Raw genomic sequence first — 6,124 nt, 5'->3', positions numbered from 1 at the left:
TGCAATTTTAATCTGGCCTTTCACTGACAAAGCATTTTGATACTTGTATTGATTTTATCAGCTCAATCAGGGAAAAGAAGTCAAATGCAGTATGGGGCTGACAGCTTCTAGACTGGCTTGAACTGGTGAAGTGAGTCAAAAGAATCAAACAGCCTTGTTCAAGTAGATAATACTTCAGAGAAATCATAGATAATCCTATTTCAATTTTCCCCAATCTATATATTGGAAATATATGCAGATCATACATGATTTTAACTATTTCTAAGTGTTAGTAAAATGTTAAAGTGGAAGCATTGGGGAAAAGTGTGTATATTAAATTTATAATAACAACTTGGAGTGGAGGTGGGGAAAAACACAAATTAAACATCTGGTATAGTGACTGACACCTCACCAAATGGTACACTGTAGACCAATGTACCATTGTATGGTTAATGGTGAATACCCCTTCCAACATCATTCTTTTTTTTTTTCTGTTCCCTACAATATATCTACCACTATGCCATGTTTTGGGAAGATATGAAAAGGAAAAAGACATTCTGGGTGATCAAGGAAATTAGCTTTAAAAATCTCATTTGCTATATTTTATAATGTCTAGGTTTTAGAGTCCTACTGTGAATAGTAATTATAATTAATCATTCATTCTCTCAACCCATATTTTCTATTGCATTCTGTGTATCAGGAACTTTGTTAGGGGATGAGAATACTACCGTGAACAGCATGTTATCCCCACTTTCAAGAATCTTATTGCTATGGTTTGGACATGCTTGTTTGTCTCCATTAAAACCCATGCTGAAATTTGGTCCCCAATGTGGCTGTGTTGGGAAGTGTGGCTTAGTGGGAAGTGTTTGCATCATGGGAGAGGATCCCTCATGCATGGCATGGCGCTGTTCTCATGGCAGTCAGTGAGTTATCTTTCTGGCAAGACTGGATTAGTTCTCATGGGAATGGATTATTTCAGTTCTCATGGATATGGGTTAGTTCCCTCAAGAGTGCGTTGTTATAAAGCCAGGATGCCCCTTGGGTTTTGCCTCAACACATGTCCACTTCCCATTTGACCTTCTCTGTCATGTTATAATGCGGTGTGAAAACCCTCACCAAAAGTCAGGGGCATGCCCTTGAACTCCCCAGCCTGCAGAACTGTGTGTTAAATAACCCTTTTTTCATTATAAATTACCCAGTCTGAGGTATTCTGTTATAGCAACGAAAAATGGATTAAGTTTAGTGGGGGACTGTCCGGAGCCATGAGGCCCGGCAGCTGTTTACCAAGCCCACGCATTTGCAAAAGCCCGGAAAGAGCTTGTAAGTTTCTATTTACCCATTATAACTATGTAGCCCTTGAAAGCCCCTGAGGGTTTCCTTATATAGAAATCCTCTGGCCGGAAAGCCAGAGCCTCGGAAAGCACCACCCCTTTACTGTTACTCTTTCTGCCTTACTTAAGCCTCTGCCTTCCTGCCAATAAACGAGACTTGATCAGACTCCTGTCTTGTCTCCATTTCTTGTGTCTCCTGCCTCTCCCAATTCCCACTCCCTCCTCCAGGGTCCGCGTTGACTACCCCGCGGGTCGGCACAGGGGACAATGGACAAATTACTAGGCATTTCTAATATAGTAAGTAACTAAATGGTGCTAGAAGACCTAGAAGTACCTTATGCGTGGGTGTATGTAAGAGGTGGTCAGGCAAGATTTCTAGAGGAAGTGATATATAAACTAAGGCATAACAGCTAAGTAGGAGTTAGGAGTTAGCCAAGTAAAGAAGCATGGAGAATGAAGCAGTATATTTTCAGGCCTGGATACAAGAGACACCAGGGAATATTAAAGAAACTATGGGGACTTCAGTATGACTAAAGTGTAGAGTGTGTGGTCAGCACACATACACTATTTAACATGAAGGTGCCTGTGATCAGGTAAGAAGCTGGAAAAGTAGGCAAGTCTTTAGTATATTTTTATTCTTCTTTGAAACTTTCTTTACTTGACAGTCTGCTTTTATGGTGAGTGGTCCATGTTATTTTTTTCACTTTTAAAAAATTATTAATCGACAATTTTTCAGAGCAGTTTCAGGTTTACAGAAAAATTGAGCAGGAAACAGAGAGTTTACATATCCTCCCAGTTCCCTCTATTATTAACATCTTGCATTAGTGTGGTACATTTATTATGATTGGTGAACCAGTATTGATAAATTATTAACTAAAGTCCATAGTTTACATTAAACTTCACTACTTGTGTTTTACAATTTTACGGGTTTTGACAAATGTGTGAACTATGTATCTACCATTACAATATCATACATAATAGTTTCACTGCCCTAAAAATCCCCTGTGCTTCACTTGATTAATCCCTCCCTTTCTCCCTGCCTATGTTGTCAGTTTCTTTGTTCAAAATTTTTTTGTATTTTTGTCATTTATTCATGTGCTTTACATTTTATTTTATGTGCTCCTTGCTTGTTTTTTTAAGTATATTACATTGTTTAGAATTGGAAAAGATTTTAAGAGATCATCTAGCCTAGGAATGTAAAATATGTCACCCAAAAGCTTCCACTACCCATTCACTTGTCCCTGGTGAATATTGTTTAGAGAATCATGGTTATCTTTCCTGTTGAACCTCAGAATCCTTCTAAACACATTGCTTTAGGAAGACCCGGCCAGTCATCAGATTTGGCACAAGAGTTAAAACCTATTTGTGGCTTCAATCTAGTCTAAGCCAACCTTATTTTACCAACAAAGAAACTGAACCCCAGAAAAATGAAATGATTTACCCCAGGACACAAAGTTTATAACTTGCAAAGCAAGAATAAGTTGAGTCTGGGGCTTCTTACTCTATCCAGTGGTATTTCTACTATACCTCTTTTAAGGTCATCTCAGAAGAGAAATTCTGTGAAGTAACAGGAAAATTATTATAAAGTGCACACTTCAAGATTTTCTTCAAAAACATGCATTTCTGTTTTCAATACCAATAACCCCTGGTTATGAAGCAATCACTAGGTAGTGGTTTTTAAACCTGATTATTTTAACTCTTCAAACAAAATATCATGTAGAAACCCAGTATGAAAAACATGTAAGTGGAGGTTTTCTTATTGAAATAGGTGTGTGTGTATTTGGGGAAGTGGAAGTCTGGCTGGTTCTGTTCTTTGCCCCACTCAGCCTCAAACGCCAAATAACTCTAGGGACTCCCTATGTTTCTACCAAGAATAGCTCGAAAGCCGTTGTACTTGAGGAACAAATGTTTCTGCCTAAGGAACTATTAATTTTATATAGTCATACTTTAAAATACATATTTTTCCATCTCAGATACTATATCTCTTCTCTAAATATAATGGCTCATAGACTAATGTATCAATTATGCCCCCAAATTATGTCAATGAACTGGATATATATAATGAATTATTAGTGACTCATCCTTTAATGTATTATGTTTGACTTAATAAGCAGACTTCATATCAGATAATTAAATCAGGCAAATGCTACTATAGGAAACTATCTCTGTATAAGTAAGGTAATATTTTTTAAATATACCTTAGCTATTTAGTCCTTTTGCAGTCACTTATTCTGTGTTGGAAATGTTATGCACAGTGCTTCTATTTTTAAAAATTAACCTGCAAAATAGTCTAACCTCAGTATTACACCTCTGTTATCAAAGGGAAGAAGTCAGAACAATCCAGGTACAAATGTTCTTTAGCCAGTTACAGGCCCCACCCCCCCATACACAAACAATCTGAAAGAATGTAAAAGAGCCTTAACTTTAGGTTTGAGTCATTTTTCTCAATCCATTTGAATAATGGCTTTCAAACCTTTTTGGTTATGATCTCCAGTAAGAAATGCATCTTAGATTATGGCCCAATAAATAAATAAATAAATATACCTCTGTATGTATATGAATCTCTACATCAATTGCTCTATACACACATTTATATGCATGCATATCTATTTCCTCGTATATATTTGTAATTGGAAAATAAATTTTACGAAAATGTTTTTTTTTCTTGCCCTACTTTTTCTATTACAGTTACAAGCAGCCAGACAATATCATTAGATTCACTAGTTTGACAAAGATGTTCTAAGGTATCAAATACACGGCCACTCAGAACCTGGCCTTTATAAATATTTGATTATCAGTACACGATACTCATATTTTGTGTATCTCTATTGACCATCATGCCATGAACTTATAGTGCCCTTTGTACCATTGGATATAGATTCATTAATGCCTTTACATATACATAATCGAGTTAGAGAACAAAGTCCAGAAACCCCAGAACCAAATCATAAAAATTCATCCTTAAGAAAGAATCATGCTATAAACCACAGATATATACAATTTTTTTCAATTAAAAAAGAATAGATTTCTCAGCCAGAGCTAAAATAAAAAGCAGTTAAATAAAACATTATTTTTCTTTAGAACCACTCTCGGTATCAAAATCTATATGAGTCAGGGTTCTTCAGAGGAACAGGAAAATAGAACAAATAGTAAGTCTGTCTGTGTATGAATTATTTTAAGGAACCGGCTCACACAATTGTGGGGACTGGAAACCTGAATTTCATAGAGAAAGGTCGGTAGGCTGGAAACTCACAAAAGAGTTAATGCTGAAGTTTTGTTTTACTTTGTTTTGTTTCATATTGTTTGTTTGTTTTTACGAAAGTAAAACCCCTCACCCATTAAGCAGTTTCTCCTCATTCCCACATCTTGCAAGTCCTAGGCCAAAAGCTATCTACATTCTGTGTGTATGGATTTATTTATTCTAGATACTTCATGTAAATGGTATAAATTGAATCATACAATATGTGACTAGCATGGGTCAGTACTTCACTCACTTATGGCTGAATAATATTTAATTTTATGCATATACCAAAACGTGTTTATCCATTTATCCATTGATGGACATTCAGGCTGTACTCAACTTTTGAGTATTGTGATTAGTGCTGCAATGAACATACATGTACATGTATGTATATCTAGGAGTGGATATCTAGGAGTCCTATGGCAATTCTGTGCTTAACTTTTTGAGGAAGAGCCAACCTGTTTTCCACCATGACAGTACCATTTTGCATTCCCACCAGTAGCACATAGGGTTCCAATTTCTCCATATCCTCACCGACACGTGTTAATTTCTGTCTTGTTTTGTGTGTGTGTATATGTGTGTGTGTTTTAGTAATAGTCACCCTCATGGGTGTGGGATTGTATCTCATTGTAATTTTGATTTGCATTTCCCAAATGACTAGCAACAGTGAGCATCTTTTCATGTGTGTTGGCAATTTGTATATCTTATTTGGAGAAATGTCTACACAAGTCCTTGCCCATTTTTTAGTTCTCTTGTTTGTCTGTTTCTTGTTGAATTGTAAGACCCCTTTACATATTCTGTATACTCCATTTTTATCAGATACACGATTTGCAAATATTTTCTCCCATTCTGTGTGTTGTCTCCTCAGTATGTTGATGTTGTCCTGTGATGCATAAACATTTTACATTTTGATGAAATCTAATTATCTATTTTTATTTTGGGTGACTGGTGCTTTTGGTGCCATATAGATGAAACTATTATTTAATCTAAACATACAAAGATTTATCCCTATGTTTAGTTCTGAGAGGTTTATAGTGTCAGCTCTTGTATTTAGGTCTTTGATTCTTTTCAGTTTACTTTTGCATATGGTGTGAGGTAGAGGGTCCATATTTATTTTCTCCATGAGGATATCCAGTTGTACCAGTGCTATTTGTTGAAAAGACTATTCTTTCCCCATTGAATAGTTTTGGCATGTTTAGCAAAAGTTAATTGACCATAGATTTATGTCTGGGCTCTCCGTTCAATTACATTGGTCTGTATGTCTACACTTATACCAGTATACCACTGTTTTGATTACTCTAACTTTGTAGTAAGGCCTGATATTGTGAAGTGTGAGTCCTCCAACATGTTCTTCTTTTTCAAGATTGAATTGGCTATTTGAAACTCCTTACAATTCTAATGAATTTGGGTATGAAGTTGTCCATTTCTGCAAAAAAAGAATCATTGGAATTTTAATGGCATTAAATTGGCAGATCACTTTGGGTAGCATTGCTATATTAACAATATTAACAGGCCGGGCGCGGTGGCTCACGCCTGTAATCCTAGCACTCTGGGAGGCCAAGGCGGGTGGATC

This window comes from Propithecus coquereli, unplaced genomic scaffold (genome assembly GCF_000956105.1).
Source record: "Propithecus coquereli isolate 6110/MARCELLA unplaced genomic scaffold, Pcoq_1.0 Scaffold86, whole genome shotgun sequence".
Classification (NCBI taxonomy): domain Eukaryota; kingdom Metazoa; phylum Chordata; class Mammalia; order Primates; family Indriidae; genus Propithecus; species Propithecus coquereli.
This window is presented reverse-complemented; position numbering follows the sequence as displayed.